Source organism: Chrysemys picta, chromosome 2 (assembly GCF_011386835.1).
Source record: "Chrysemys picta bellii isolate R12L10 chromosome 2, ASM1138683v2, whole genome shotgun sequence".
NCBI classification, from domain to species: Eukaryota; Metazoa; Chordata; order Testudines; family Emydidae; genus Chrysemys; species Chrysemys picta.
Window position 1 is genome coordinate 65462800 of NC_088792.1, and position 17283 is coordinate 65480082.

The 17283-nt window shown below is 41.8% G+C and overlaps 1 long non-coding RNA gene across 1 annotated transcript; it reads right to left on the reverse strand.

The window, feature by feature from the left end:
• Positions 1–714: 714 nt before the first annotated feature.
• On the reverse strand, positions 715–12755 carry LOC122174797 (uncharacterized). The gene is made up of 3 exons (XR_010598318.1): positions 11729–12755; positions 6120–6449; positions 715–3739 (listed from the first exon to the last, which is right to left on the reverse strand). It is a non-coding gene; the product is annotated as an uncharacterized LOC122174797 (long non-coding RNA).
• Positions 12756–17283: the final 4528 nt, after the last annotated feature.

A 17283-nucleotide genomic window follows, 5' to 3' on the forward strand; every position in this document is an offset into this window, starting at 1 on the left:
CAGCTTTTGAGTCTGAGCTGAAGTGACTGTCATGGGATATTTGCCTCAGTAAGGAAATCAGGAATAGCCCCTTGCCATGAATTCACACACTGGGGAGCAGAGCCAAATCGATATAAACACGCCAAGCATTAAACAGCTTTCTGAAGTCAGGTATGTTGTGTTTATTGAACACTTTTGTTTGTTTTAAACACCATTTCTGCTTACACTTATAACTCAATAGTGGATTACCAATTATTTCTGAAGAGTAATCTGTAGGAATTTATCCCAGCCATTAAAAATTAATCTGAGCAATCACTTTATGCCAAATCCCTTATTGAAACTGAAGTTAACTTATTAAAATTCTGTAAAAACCATACATAGAAAATGTCTGACTTTCACTATGTGTCGTTCTGTGCCTTCTAGAATATTAAAATTCTTAGTTCTTTCCCTTCCCCTTATGTCTGCTATACTAAAATTTTGCCTATAGTCTCAAAAAAAGCACCACCCTTTTGACACTTAAACAAGCATGCAGAATGGGGTGCTCTCCCTGTTATGAGAAAGAGCCCCATACATTTAAATAGCTGCTTTCCTTTTTTTAAATGGCACTTGGTTTTGAAATGCAAGAGTAGTATCAGTTTAGAGTATTCTCTCTACAATCTATATTGTCCGACAACTCACAGCAGAAACTGCCCTGCCTAGAAGTCACCCTCAAAACAAGTTATTTTGATGCAAGTATATAGTTTAGCAGTCAAATTTTATTACTTAAACAGAAGCAGAATTAATAAAAAGCTATTAGATAAATTAATCCCCATAGCTTGATCAAATGTTATTCTCAAATTGTTAAAGATTGAACCCAGTGGTAGGCCCTCATGGCTCTTAGGGTCTTTTTAAAATTTTATTCTTAAGGCACAGATGTATTATACTCTATTCTGAAGATTTAGAAAATATTACTTATGAAAATCTAATGTATAATAAGCCAATTTTTTTTAAAAGCATAGTTTTGCATGACCAAATGTAAAAGTGAACTGTAAAGCTATCACACTAAATGACTAGCAGAACCTGCATATCTTAGCACAAGCATTACACTTCTTGAACTCTTAGTTTTATTTTTTTCCAGAGCTGCCTCAGGTCACCTGACCACCTGCTATCAAAACTTAAGGAAGTGCCACTTAAAGTACACTATGCAAGTATTACTCCCGTCTGAAAACTGGCATGTATGGAGTGTCACATGCCCTACCAAACTAAAATGCACGTTGTGAGAAAGTGGCAGGGACAAATGAAAACATCTCTCAACAGACACTCTGAAGGGCAAACCTTGCTCAACTTACTTACAATTCTATTCACATTTACTACAGTGGGACACCTCAGGTGAGTAAAACAAGTAAAAAAAATTCACCCCAAAGCTTACACATTCGAATTGGAAGGTCAGAGAATGAATCAGGCCTTTATTTAAAGCCAGATTCTGATCTATTACACTGCTGTACATCCAGAAAGACTGTATTAACTGACTCCAGGCTTACAGTTTGAATCATCAGAATCTGGTTCTACACCAATTCTGGGTCTGTGCTAAGCTAAACTCCAAATACAGCAGGGGTTCTCAAACTGGGGGGTCAGGACCCCTCAAGGGGGTCATGGTTATTATGTGGGGGATGGTGAGCTGTCATCCTCCAGCATTTATAATGGTGTTAAATAAATTTTAAAACACTTTTTTATATATAAGGGGGGTTGAACTCAGAGGCTTGCTATGTGAAAGGGGTCACCACTACAAAAGTTTGAGAATCACCGAAATATAGTATGTTCTACTTGCCCTAAAAAAGTCAACTTCAGTCTATGCCTCCTCACAGCAATGAAGATTGAAAAACTAACAACTAACATTTAGGTGTTAAAACTAGGGAGCCCTTTTTGCTGAAGGCCTGCTGCTTTTGAGCATGTACGGAACATAGAAAAATAGTAACTCCCAGTGTGTATTTTATATAGGGGCAGAAACCACTCCTAAGTTAAATAAGCAGTGGGACTTTAGCCCTTACAATAAAAGGTGTTGCCCCATAGCCATGCTGATAAACAGCTGCACAGAGTAGTAGCCAAACCTTCTCTTAAAAGAACTGCATAGTGTACAATTTAAAACAGCAGGCCAAAAACTGGTCTGGAAAAAGCATTTTATGACCCCCCCCCCCCCAATACAGCCATAACATTGGCCGCACAGGCTACCACACACTAAATGCTCTTCACTTTACTTACCCTTTGATGAAATAGGTTGGCCAAAAGAAACTATATATATTTAGAATAGCTTTTCACATTGCAGCCCAACTCAGTGACTTGATACTCTTGCTTTACTTTTCAGGTATGGACTGACAGGAAGAGTTGATTTAGGTGTCTAGGGTAATGGAAGATCATTAGTCATAAAGAAACTAATGAACAGAAAACCCCTATCAGAAAAATACTGTTACTATATATTCCATACTACAATGCAACTATTTGCTGAAGAGGCTACTGTTGCTGAAGGGCTACCTGAAGTCATTACTTAATTTGTAATAAATAAATAGTCAATGGCCAAAACACCCTCATTTTGTTTTGATTGCTACTGAAACAATTGCCTCAGCTATCATAAAAATAGTCTTTTGATTAAGCCCACCTTAAAGAAATTTTACATTTGTATTTGATATTGTGCAGCATTTCTGAAGGGAACAAGTGGATGTTACACTGTCACTAGTTTCAGATCTCAGCTTAAGTCAAAGGAAGGTGAGCTTGGTCACCTCATTCTGGACCCGATTGGACATCTGTTCACATTCAAAACCAACTCAGCCATTGCTGTGAGCAGCAACACCCACTAGTGTAGTCTGCGTGTCAGATTATAGTGTCTACAGCACATCTTTCTTATTATTAAAGATTGATTTAGGCTTGTCCTTCAAAAACTTTTTCCTCCAAAAGAGGATTTCTGCAAGTACTTAAATACAAATGTTGACAGTAGTCCAACGACTTTAAAAATACAGGAACAAAATTGAGTTGGACTCAAGTAGCCAATAGCAGTTCACATTTCTAAGTGAAGACAACTCATTGCTTTGCGATGCAGCACATCACAAAAATATGCAAATTGCAGACAGTGGTAACAGTTTGAGTGGAACATTTCCTAGATCTTGCTAGTGAAGAGTACCAAGTCATTTCTTCAACTCTAGTTAAAACAGCTTTCAGTTAAATAATGACAAACTTAACCACAATACTAAGGGTTTTGCACAAGTGTTCTGTAACTTTTATACAATGTCTACAGAGATTAGGCAAATAAGAATAGTGCCTAACATGTTAACATAACCACTAATTGGTAGCACTTAGCACCATATTTAGTTCCACATTTATACTTGCAGTCAAATTCATCTCATTTAAATAACTTTCTGATACCCAGATGTTGTGCTATTTTTAATCTAAAATCTTCAGAAACTAGGAGGCCACTAGATAAAAGCAAAGTCTTTATTTCAAGCCCAAAGCAGAGTTACTGAAGTGAACCCTGGTCTGCTCTCCCACTCCCATTTCATTCTCTCCTCCGATCCCACCTCCTTTGGGAAGGAGATTGTAGTGACGTGTCCACCTGAGCCTTTCAGGACTGCTGCATTAACCCCTTCGCTGCTACAGCCCCCAAAGACAAAGTTCTGTAGTGCACTGACTTCTATCATAATCAGAGTCTGAGTGTCACAGAACTTTGCTTCAAGAGACTAAATCCTCCCGAGGTACAGGTCCCAAGAGTTTCTTCAAGTGGATGGCTCCCTTTCTGGAAATGGAGAATGCAGACAGTTAGAGGGGAGCCCCTTTGATTAATCAATTAACTCAGCATAGAATCCGAGCACCAGGACTAAGAAAAGGAACAGCCTCAAAGCTAAATGGCTGCTCCAGTCTATACCAGTTGCAGTGGCCTGCGCCAGCAGCTGGCTTGAACAACAGACTGAAATAATTCAGGAACAGCTGGCTGTGTCACCAGTGAGTTACACTAGTCCAGCTGCTGGTGCCTTCCAGCTCGCTAGGGAGAGCCACTGCTCTAGTGTCCCATGAAAGGTGACCACCCCAGGGCTGCCAGCACACCACAGTGCACACAGATACAAGATATGCCAGGGACTTGGGACAAGTTGGCACCATCCACACAAAACTGGGGATGAAGAAGCAGGGGCCATGGCCAGCACTGACAGTACAAGCAAGCTATCCCCCCCATAAAACCGGTAAGAATTCCTGGGCAGGCCCCCAGCCATACACGGGGGCCAGAGACGCCCCCAGCCAGCCATGTACCCCCTCCTTGCATGAGGGCCAGAGACCCCCTCCAGCCAGGTACCCCCTCCCCTCGCACTGGGGCCAGAGACACCCCTCAGCCAGCCATGCACCTTTCCCTCTCCTTGCACGGGGACAGAGCTATGCCCCCCTTTCCCCTCCCCCGCCCGCACCTGGAGCAGCAGCAGTTCCCAACGCAACAGGTCCCGCGCAGCGCCTCGCGCTCCGGCCGCCGCGGCAGCTCCGGTGCAGCCGAAGGAGCCGCGCCGGCGGCGGTCCCCCGAGGTGGACGGGCGGGAGCAAAGGAGGCTGCGGCCCGTGTCCGCGCTGCGCGGCCGGGCTACGTCCCCACGGCCCGGCGGTGCCCCAGTGCTGGCGCCGGCCGCCCTCCGCTCCGCTCCATCTTGACTTTTGCCGACGTGGAAATTTTAGGTTCGGAGACGAGCTGCGCTCTTATTGGCTGGCGGCGGCCGGGGTCGGAGGTCACGGCTGCTGTAGCTGCTCCGCGCCAAGCCGCCTCGCAGGCGGAGAGGGGGGAGGGGCCGGCGCCGCGGGGCCCCGCCCATCTCGGGGCAGAGGCGGCTGGGAGCCGCTGAGCTGGCTGGGTGGGTGCGGCAGGGCGCTGGCTGACGGTGCCTGGCTGCGCGGGGCTCTCCTTTAGTGCGGGGGGCTGCACGGGGCTCTCCTTTAGTGCAGGGGGGTGCCTGGCAGGGGGGGGCTGCACGGGGCTCTCCTTTAGTGCAGGGGGGTGCCTGGCTAGGGGGGCTGCGCGGGGCTCTCCTTTAGTGCAGGGGGGGCTGCGCGGGGCTCTCCTTTAGTGCAGGGGGGTGACTGGTTGGGGGGCTGCACGGGGCTCTCCCTTAGTGCAGGGGGGTGCCTGGCTGGGGGGCTGCACGGGGCTCTCCCTTAGTGCAGGGGGGTCCCTGGTTGGGGGGCTGCACGGGGCTCTCCCTTAGTGCAGCTCTATGCACAATGTTGTGCATGGCTGAAGTGCTGCATAAGGGCTTTTCTTAGTCCAATTAAGTGCACACTTGGGGTTGTATGGTTGCTCTCCCTTGTGAAATGGTACATGGCTGGGGGGGCTGCATAGAGGGCTCTCCCTTAGCATAGTGCGGTTCTTTATTCTACTGGAAGAGCATGTTGGATCTGTCTTCTGCAGAAGCTGCTGTTGGTTTCCCTTTGTACTGTTAACAAGCAAGCTTAAGAAATACATTTTTCTTCTACATGATTTGCCCTCAAGCTTCTGCTATAGCTGTTGGTTGTTAAAAGTATGGAAAACTCAGTACATGAAGAAGGTTCCTATATTAGCCTATAAATAATGTATGTTCAAGTTTGCAAAGGATACATAAACAGAGAACAGAAATAAAGTGTTTATATTATAAAGAAACAGTGGATTCATTTCAGTCAATAGAACAGTAATAGGGTAGCTAAATGGTAACCCTGTCATACGGCCAAACTTCCATTACTTACTCAGGCAAAACTGCTAATGAAGTTAATAGGCATTTTGTCTGGATAAGGAGTGGAAGGTTAAGTCTGTGGTTGTTTAGGCCTCAGTCCTCATGCACATGCTTAACTTTGGGCAACTGAGTAAGTCCCATGGAACTCAAGAGGACCATCAATGTGTGTGTTTGCAAGTGCAGGTATAAGGGCCCAGTCCTGCATTAGATCATTGTAGGGGTAGCATCCTGTACCCGTGTAGCTCCCTTGTAGAATCAAGGCCATAGCTGTTAATCCATATAAATTGTCACTGCCTGTAAAAGCTCCAGAGGAAAAATACTCAATGGAAACAAAGTGCTCCAATTTTAGTTTATATTATGTAATAAAACAAAAGTGGTTGTTTTTATTATATTTACAATATATTTGTGAATTTTGGGGGAGGAAAGGGGCCTTACCTTTAAATACCTAATTTCTTTTTCTTCCACTCCTTTGACATCAAAACCAGAAATCCTATCTCCTTCCGTCTGTCTCTTTTATCCATAAGGCACACTTCCTCTCCTGTCTTTTCATACTTGCCTTCACATTGCTTTTCCTTGTCCATTCCTGGTTTTGCTGTTTCTTTCCCCATACTGTTTCTTTCCCCATGCTGTTTCTTTTTTCCTTCTCATTCCCAGTCTATCCCCAGTCTCTAGACATGGACCCACTATGTGATGCCAGTCGGCCTCAGCTGTGCTGTTGTCAATCTGCTGTGTGTATGGGAATATTGATTTTACAGCGTATGCGCTCTGTAAAAAAAAAAAAATCAATATTTCAGTAGATTGAGCAGAGCGTGCAGCAGGGTAATGGAGCCCAGCCTGCTAATGTAACATGCAGGGGTCTTCATTCAGAGATTGAGGTCAGTCAGAAAATGGAAATATGTTTTCTTATTTTATTGTCTGTTTCAGATTTAATGTAGGTGTTTATATTGTAGTGTTTAACTTACAGCAGGGCATACAGTGACTTTAAAGTCATGTCTAACAGTATCACACATTTTCAAGCTATATAGACAAAAATAAACAAATAAAGCCTCAGGCATAAAAATCCATTTCTTAGAGCTTAACCTCTTCTTCCTGCTATTCATTAGATATCAATAATGTCTAATATACAACAGTCATTGAAAAAATGAACTGCTTTAGTTCCTTAAGTTTCTGGAACTGAATGACATGATATAAAAATGACACAGGGGATCTGATATAAAAGCTTTACCAAAGAGCTGAGGGTGCTTAGCATGCTATCATTAAAATAATTAATTTGGTGCAACTGTCAATCTTTGCGTAGGAGATAACTAGGTCTGGAGCAGCAGTTGCCTTTCCAATGAGAACTATCTGGTTCCAATCAGAAAGCAGGTTTCCAATATGCAAAATATTGTTGCCTGTGCATGCTTGCCATCCTGCAATTTCTTGAAAACCCAGACATTTTTCTTAAAACACTGAACACTGGTTTCAAGGCGATCATATATCTCATTAAGTTATAACAATGCAGTTTCCACTATTTTCAAATATGGACATTGTTTCCTGATATAAAGCTGATAAGTTAAATGTATCTGAATTTTGTACAGAAACTGATTCAAAGAAACTAAAGTAGTTTTTATGTACATGTACCCCTTTTATTTTCTGAAATAGACCAATTTTTAGGAACCTGTGCAATCTCTGGTATAAAAACATATTTTGGTGCACAGTGTCTATGTGTTGTAAAATACCATAATTACAGGGTCACTAATAATGACACCATGATACATAATGCAAAAATATACTATGCAAACACTGTTATTATTTTGTTCAGCTATAGAGTTCTTTCCACAATATAACCACCAGTATGATATGCTACCATAAAATATTCAGATTTTAATTGTAAGGTAAAACACATGAGCTAAGATTAAGTGAAGAAGAAATGAGATTTAAATGTAACCTTAAAAAGTTAAGCTGACTAGGCAATTATTTCTGCGGAAGGAGCTTCATTAAGCTGATGACTGTGCAAGATGGAACATTATTTTTTTTAAATTTAAAACAATTAGCATGTTACAAGATGTAACATTTAAATGTAATTCGAAAATCAAAGTTATTCAAGATGAGAAACTAATTCTCATTAGAGAGATGGCTTTTAGGGTATTAATGTCAATAAATAAAGACTCAACTATAGACAATCAATATTATAGTACATTTAAAAATTAATTTAAATAATTATATTAAGACAATTTGTTGCACTGTTTACTGATAAAAGAAAACGATACATAGGAACTGCGTGACACACCTTTGTAATTCCTAGTTGGATCATATTTGAGATTGTTTTCTCTGGATTAAATGTGATTTTTATTGTATTTCTGTAATTCTGTACTTTGTTATAATACTATTTTAAAAAAGAATTGCATTATAATAGACTAGTTCTGAAATTGCCATTGAATAAATTAAGGTTAAGAACACTGCAGTGTAGTATTTTTAAAAATGCTATATTTTTATATTAATACTTTAGCACTTATAGTACCTTGCATCTGAGGATCATAAAGTGCTTTACAAAGGTTCCATATATTTATCTTTATGTTATAAATGGGATCACTGAGCCAGTCAGTGACAGAGTAGGGAATAGAACCCCAATCTCTGGACTCCTAATCACCTGTTCTAAACCCTAAACAATGCTGATTCCTTTTACCATAATCTTAGATATTAAACAGTTATAATTTTCAAAATACAACCATATATTTAATGGTAGTTGAAAATGTCAAAAGATAAAGCAGAATTAAATAGCACCCCTAACCTCTCAATTACATGGACACGTGGCCTGATCCATCTCCCATTGAAATCAATGTGAGTCTTTCGATTGCCTTCAGTGTCAGATGGATCAAGTCCATACTGTGCAGTAAAGGCTCAATGCTGCGCTTAAACCACAGCTATGCAACCCACATGAGCAGTTACCTATATGAGTGAGTCTCAATGAATTCAACCTGGCCCTAAAAATACCCTTCTTTTGCTTCAACATTTTTTAAAGGAAGCAAATAAACAGAACAATACTTACAGGGGCGGCTCTATGTTTTTTGCCGCCCCAAGCACGGCAGTCAGGAGGCTTTCGGCGGCGCACCTGCGGGCGGTCCGCTGGTCACGCCGATTCGGTGGCATGCCTGCGGGTGGTCCGCCGGTGCTGCGCCTTCGACGTCCCCGCCGCCGAATTGCCGCCGAATCTGCGGGACCTGCGGACCTCCCGCAGGCATACCGTTAAAGGCAGCCTGCCCGCCGCCCTCACAGCGACTGGCAGGCCACCCCCCACGGCTTGCCGCCCCAGGCACGCGCTTGCTGCGGTGGTGGTTGGAGCCATCCCTGAATACTTAGACAATGTGGGTGAGGTAATATCTTTTATTGAACCAACTTCTGTTGGTGAAAGAGACAGAAATTGGTCCAATAAAAGAGACAAGCTTTCCAGCTTACACAGAGCTCTTCTTCAGGCTCTAAGTAAGCTTCAAAGCTTGTCTCTCTCACCAACAGAAGTTGGTCCAATAAAAGATATTACCTCACCCACCCTGTCTCTCTAATACCTCGAGACCAACACAGCTACAACAACACTGCAAAGGACAATAGTTACTCAGTAGTTGGAGTTTTGTTTTCTCAAGCCTAGTGAATCAGGATTTATGACCTTCAAACTGACTGAAAAAATTCCATGCGGCAAACTTAATGAATACATGTCAGTAATGGAGTTGATAACCTGGGAGGAAAGAGCAGGACAAAAAGTTTACCCCACTTCTCCTAATAAGGCAGCCTTTCGCAAACAGACAGGCATGTGCAAAACTCAAAGGAAGTAGATGTGTGAGAAATAATCCCCTTTTAACAAAGACAACTTCTCAGTGGTGGATTTTACTTGAGTCTTATTCAAAGTTTTTCCTCAGATACATATGGTAGTCCTCTGAGCATATGAGAGCAGAATATCCTAAAATAATAACTGGCACTGGCTTGCTGCATAACCGAAGACGGAACAGAATGGTGGAATAGGACTATATTATGCAATGCTGTCTTTCCCATCCTTCTCCCAAACTGTAAATCTGCAGGAGCGAATAGATGTGAAAAGCAGTTAAAAAGTGAATGAGAGTATATTGTAGACATTAAAGATTATTCAAAATCCTGCCTGGAAAGTCTATTCTTAATTCTGTATGTTTGTTTAATTAGTTGTTTTAAAGGCTGTTTACTCCCGAGAGTAATAAAGCAAGTATCAAACTGATAGCTGTTTGCTAAGGCTCCTGGGCAATAAGATCACAGAAAGGTATTACTATTTAAACTAAAAAGTCTCAAAACAGGGATTTTTAAGAATATTTGCCTAAGTTAGGAATTGTCACACAGCAGGGGAACGTTTATTTTGTGAAAAAAAAGTCCTTTTAAGTGTCTTCATTTCATTTCTGCCTTTGGACATCAAAACATTAATTATATCACTGAACATTCATTATAACCCAAGAAACGTGGATTGAACTGAATACACGTGACAAGAAAAATCTTTGTCTCCTGCAACCATGTTCATTGTAAGTGGAAAGCATGGAATATGGATGAAGCATATCACACAAGTGCAACCACGGTACAATAGTTGGTAAAACAGTACTGATATACATTTCATTTAATTTATTGGAGGGAATGTCATGTGCAAATTGACATTACAGAAATAGTCACAAGACGAATTCTACATGTCCAGGTAAGTTTGAATGAATATCTCAGCATTTTGGGGGAAATGCCTTTTTTTGGGCCACAGTAGATGCTGATGTATTTCTAGTTGATTTTTTGGTGAGATATGCCACTTTCAGATGCCTCACCAAGGTATGTATGCACAACACAAAAAATTGTACTTTTCTGAATGGCCAAACAAGAGACTTTGATTTTGGTTTTGCATGTCCCTTCTACAACAGATGCTGCCTGAGTAATGTATCAGTCACTTTTGAACAGCATCTTCTGGAATTTGGCAGAAATGTTGTGTGATACTTTCTAGGAATCTTGAACCATAATTAAAGTGTGTGTCTTCCTTTTTTTAAAAAAAAAGTATAGTTATGTATAGCCTTTCTATCTGGCTACCTTTGCCTTTCATACAGTTCTTTGTATATATGTTGTCAATTTCAAAGAAAGAGATGTGATTTGCTATGCAACTGAATTTTTTTTAATCTCAATATCTGAACAGTACATTTTAAATTATTAATTATGAACTTTGAAGAGTAAAGAAAGTATGGTGGGCCCACACAAGACATTCCACTAGTTTGAAAGATTCTACCAGTTCCAATGATATTCCCTGTCTTTAAAATAGAGAAATCCACTAGAACCAGTGGGACACAAGTTGTTTGTTGACTTGAAAAATATTTATGGAAATAATATGTGGTCAACTGCTTTCAAGTAAATGATTTATGATTTGTCAGACTGATCCTTCTCCCAGTGAAATCTCTGGCAAAACTTCCATTAACTTCACTAGGAGCAGGACTTTTTTTATAAAGTTTCCAGTTTAAGGTGGTCACCTTGAGTCCAATATTGTAGTGTAAAATTTGTTCTCTAGTTTGCACTGTGGATCTCTTACCTTCAGTTCTTTCTTGCATATGCTGCAACTGTCCTTATACAGAAGCTCTGGTGCATGCAGAAGATGCAATAGATCTAAGGTGCGGATTAGAGGAATCATTCTGCTAATAAGTAATAAAATTGCTATTTTTACAAACCTAGGAATCTCCCCGCTAATTCCCAAAGTACACTGGGGTCCTAATCATTAACCACTTGCACTCCAATAAGCTCTAATTTCATACATTGCAAGAGAGAGGTCGGAAAGAACCTCATTTGCACAACACAAAAATGGTGTATTTTTTTCTCAGCATAATACAACAGAACATTCATCTGGCTCACCCTTAGGAAAGGCCGCCAGTAAAGAACAAGGAGTAGAGCTGGCACCAGCAAGCACACACTGATTCATGAATGAAACAACACTTTCTAAAATAAAATCAGCTAGTTCAATTACAATGCCTTTTGGATAGGTCTAACTTGAGTGACTAGAACTAAAAAGACAGGCAACTTAAATTGATACTGACCTTCCTGTCGTTCCAAGGGTAATATTTTCATTATGATAAAATGTTCTTTAGCAGTTTCTCCAGTGAATTAGGCACAACCCTGCTTTTCTTCTACATCAGTCCTGCCTGTCTTCCTGTTTCACCTATTTTTATACTACTAAAAAAATATTTGTTTTAGCCAATGCAAACAAAATCCCACTCTCCCACGTGTTTGAGTTCCATTGCCATCTACGAATATGCAGCACAAGACCAGTGAGAGACTACAGAACTTTGTTTCAAACCAATTGGCTGGTTTTGTCTACTTTTTGGTTTTGTCTACTTTTGTCCCCTTTAAAGAAAAACATTTGTAAAACCAGACATTTTTTGAATACATATTGGACACAACCCCCACAGCCAAAACACACACACGCACACACAGTTGGACAACAATTTGTTTTGTCCAAGCAATTACCTATTTTGTATATGCAGATTTGCCAACACAATGGGTGCACATGAAAATTTTACAGGAGCTATTTTACCAGCCATTTCTTAAACAGTCTCCAACAATTGATGAAGAGACACTAGTTAAAAAACAAACAAAAACAGGGCAGATTCTCATCTGGCATAAATGGATATGCCTCTATTGACTACAATGGAATTATGCCAGTTTACACCGGCTGAGCATCTGACCCATTAAATTAACTCTTTTCATAGCATGAAAATACCTTGTGTGCCTTTTAACATCTTCCCCAAGATTGTGCAGTAGCATTAAATCAGAGGACTTTTAGGCAGCAGCTACCTGGCTATTATTTATTATTTTAGAGCACCAATGTGTCAAGTTGCTACAAAACACAGGGTCTCTGCTTGAAGGTGCATACAGCCTACATGAAGATTTACGGGATTTTCTGCAACTTGATACTGTATGGAATATGTGGGACACTTTATGATATTATTGATACCAATATTATAAAATTGCAATGAATCGTGGCAGATATGCCGTGTGAGGTATCTGTGAAAATGTTATAATTTGCCAAGTATGATGATCTTGAATGTTTGTATTACCTTTGTTTTATGACAGGTTTCAGAGTAACAGCCGTGTTAGTCTGTATCCGCAAAAAAAAGAACAGGAGTATTGTGGCACCAGTCTCTAAGGTGCCACAATACTCCTGTTCTTCTTTTTGTTTTATGAGTTATAGATATGTAGGGTATATCTTTATTTCCAAACATGCTGTGTTTCTGGGTGACAGCCCCAGACAGATTGGCATCAGCACTCTGTTCGATGGCCCATCAAGGGTCATCAACTGTACAATGAACCCATTGAAAGGAACCAGGGAATACACCTTTTATGAGTCAACAAGGCATGTGGTATGCCTGGGGACAGAGACTTTTCCATGCCATGTGCTGGGCAGCTTGTGTTTGGGACAAAGGTAGCGCAAACCACGTCTAAAGATTATAAAAGGCAGCTGCATCTTCTCCATTTTGTCTTCATTCCTGCTTCTTACCTCTAGAGTAACTTTTCTACAAACAAAGCTCTGAACAAAGGACTGAAGGACCCATCCAACCCGTGGATATGTTCCAGGGGGACTTTAAAGCCAGCAAACTGCTAAGAACCTGATATATGGACTTTGAAGTCTCTGTATGTATCTGACTGCTTTACCATTTAACAACTCACTTCTTGTTCTTTCTTTTTCCTTTATAATAAACCCTTAGCTTTAGACACTAAAGGATTGGTGGCAGCGTAGTATTTTGGATAAGATCCAATCTAATATTGACCTGGTGATGTGGCTGGTCCTTTGGGGTTCAGAAGAACATTTTGTGTAGTGAGCAGAGTTTTTTAAATAACTTCTCACTGTACTGGACCTAGGTGCTGATTGGGAGCCAGAAAACTGGAATGCAATAAAGGAGCCTGTGTGATTTCTCTTTTTAACTTCTTGATAACCAGTGGGGGAGATCAGAAATACAGTCTGTGACTGGTTGGTGAGTTTAACTTCAGTGTTAACCACCAATTTTGGAAGTATGTGTTCTCCCTTTTGCAGCCTGCCCTGCCCTGGGCTTTTTCAGTGAGGGCTACCCAGGCACCCTGGATCACAGGCACAATGACTGGGTGGCACTTTGTTTGACACATGAAAATGATTCTGTTCTTTACATTATGTTCTCATGCTTCAGGCAATAACACTTTCTGGCCTTCATATGGCCACCATGTAGGGTGACCAGACAGCAAATGTGAAAAATCAGGACAGGGAGTTGGGGATAATAGGAGTCTATATAAGAAAAAGACCCCAAAATCGGGACTGTCCCTATAAAATCAGGACATCTGGTCACCCTACCACCATGTGCCAATACACAGTACACTGAGTTAAATGTAAAATAACCGCAAGAGTTCCTGAGCTAATAATTACAAAGCTGCCTTAGATATGGATTGGATGTCGTCATCTGTGCTGTGCAATCAGAAAATAGCTCATGCTGTACCACTCTTCTACTTCCATAGTGAGCTTAATGCAAAACTACCACACACAGCTGATGTTCATGAGGTGTTTTTACACTGCTCAGAGCTGGAAAGGGCATGTACAGAACTCAGTTCTAATTGGATATTAGCTTGCATAATAGTATATTGAAAAAAATAGGCATTTGTATGTATGCACTGACACGTATGCTGTATTCTGCTCTGTTTGGGCAGATCTGTGGATATGGATCCGGTTGTGGGCAGGGTTCTCATATCCATATTTTCAGCAAAAATGATCATTTAACCCACACCCATGGCCATGTATAATAGAAACTGCTATTTCTTAGTGCTCACTTAGCAGTGTTTTGTGCTCCAGAAATTGCACTGGCTTCCAATTTGTTTGCAGGGCCAATTCAAGGTTTGGATCTTTGAAACATTTTATGAGTTTGTCCTTGTCCCAAGTATCTTAGAAACCTCTCTTTGTGCTTTGACCCAACAGTTGAATTAGGTTGGGATGTCCAAGCTGATGGTTCCTACACTGGTATATCTTGAGGGTTAGGACATAGCATTCGTAGTAGAAGGCCCTTGACTATGGATTTCTCTTCCCTGTTTGGTCCAATAGTGCCTTAATTTGTCATTCCTTCCAGCCACATTGCAAGCCTTGGGAATTTTTGAGAAGGTGGGTTCAGAAGGAAGGTTTTGGTCAGATGGAGATCTTTTCTTCTGCTTTTCCTTGTTAACACTAAGAAATACAAACAGCAATAATCTAAATTATTGTGTGTGCGTAGTGTGACTGTGATAGGCCCACTGTATTAACTGAAAACAAATAAATACAATTGTGTTTACATTTTTGTCTACTTACCATATACTGCATTCTGGCTGTCCAATCCATAATAGACTTCCTAGTCATTTCTTTCCTGATAACATACAGAACAGCATGAATGTAGATTAGCATTATATGAGGACTAAGCCATCTTTATCTGAAACTGTAGAATCCAAACAGCAGAGCCAGCATGCCTATGATCAAGAAAATACAAGTTTCTGTTAGAGCTGGTTAGAAAACAAAAAAGTATTCTGAATGTTTTTACAATATTCCCTCCTTACCTTAATCTGTTAATCAGCTTTAATATCTTACTGATGTATAGCACTATCTGTATCTATACAGTACTTGCCATAATTTCTCATGTCTTTGTGACTTGAACTAACAAATGACCAAAAACACACGTGTATCTTTAAGTATGTGACTAGTTCCACTGAGTACTTCATTGGTGCTTCTTCATAGCCGTAAAGTTAAGCATGTGAGTAAATGTTTATAGGATCAGGACCATACTGTATACCCTAGTAATTCTATAGAACTGATCAATATATGTTGCCATGTTTTGCAGTGAGGGATGTGAATTTTTTTTACATGAGGCATATTTCTCAGAGAACTGCAAGCATATTAATAGCTGCCTTTCCAGTTGTGACATGCCACCTACACTGCAGTATGTCTCCTTTGAAAAAACAGTGATGTGACAACTTCATTGAGAGGCATGTCACATGTCAGGAAATGCAGCAGTCGATCTCACATTTTGAATGAGCAATTTTTATTTTATTGTATTCTTTATACATGGTGCTGTGAAACAGTTAAATAAAACATATTTCTTACTTACATCAGTAATTTGCATTGAATTATACTTGTATTAATTACTTGATTAAATATATTAACCATATTATTTCTATCAAAAGGGTTTTTTTTTAAATCTATGGACAATCTAGTAATTGGTTCTTGACCCAGATATCCCCAGGGAGTATGAGAGATCCCTGACTGCTAGATTTTGTATGGATCTCTGATTTAGCCAATAGATTTGTGAAGTCACACACAGGCAAGCTGCTCCAGACCAGCTTGATCGTGACTGACTGTTTTTTCCATCCGGAGTTTGTTCAGTGGTTTATGTGAAATACAGTAAGTTGCAGCTTCAGTCCAGTTCCTAGCTGACAAGGGAGTATTCACATCACAAAACTACCATCATCATGTTCCCACGTAGTCAGAGGTGAAAGTAAGATGGTATGACCCAGTACGGTGTACTGGATCGGCGTCCCCAGGTGGCAATTTAAAGGGCCTGGGGCTCCCAGCAGCGGCTGGAGCCCCGGGCCCTTTAAATTGCCACAGAGCCCCGCTGCTGGAGCCCCCGGGTAGCGGAGGTGGCCAGGACCCCCAGGGCTCCGGAAGTGATTTAAAGGGCCCGGGGCTCCGCTGTGGTAGTGGTGGCTGGGAGACCCTGGCCCTTTCAATCACCGCCGGAGCCCCACCACCACTACCCCAGGGCTCCGGCAGCAGGGCTCAGGCGACGATTTAAAGGGCTTGGGGCTCCGGCTGCCGCTACCGCCCCAGGCCCTTTAAATTGCCACTCAAGCTCCGCTGCCAGGCCCTGGGGTAGCAGCGGCAGCCGGGACCCCCAGTGCTCCATCGGCAATTTAAAGGGCCCGGGACTCCGCTGTGGTAGCGGCAGCTGGGAGCTCCTGATACTTTAAATCACCACCGGAGCCCCCGGCCGCCACTGCTACCCCAAGGCTCCGGCAACAGGGCTCAGGCAGCAATTTAAAGGGCCTGGGGCTCCGCTCCAGTAGCGGCAGCCGGAGCCCCAGGCCCTTTAAATGGCCCCTGAGCTCTGGGGCTCCCAGCCGCCTCTGCAGCTGGTAGCTCTGGCAGTGATTTAAAGGCCCCGGGGCTCCCAGCTGCCACTACCACAGCCAGAACCCGGGCACCTTTAAATCTGGATTTAAAGGGCCCGGGGCTCTAAAGGCCCCGCCTCTTCTGGTTGATGCCACACTCCTTCCGGTTGAGGCCCCACCCCCTGCTCAGGACGCCAGCATACCGGTAAGTCCTTTAAGTTACTTTCACCCCTGCACATAGTAGTAAGTATCCCCTTTGTTAACATCCGCAGCAGGGGAGCTGTCAGTAGAGAGTGGAGCACTGAATGGGCATTGAGCATAAACTATCTTCATTCTGTTTTAGTTACTTAGATGGCCATCATAGTATCTGAGCGCCTCATAGTCTTTACCACGCCCCTGTGAGAGAGGAAAATATTAACACTCTTCTTTTACAGATGCAGAACTAGCCACATGGAGAATAAGGGACTTGCCCCAGACCACATAGGAAGTCTATGGTGGA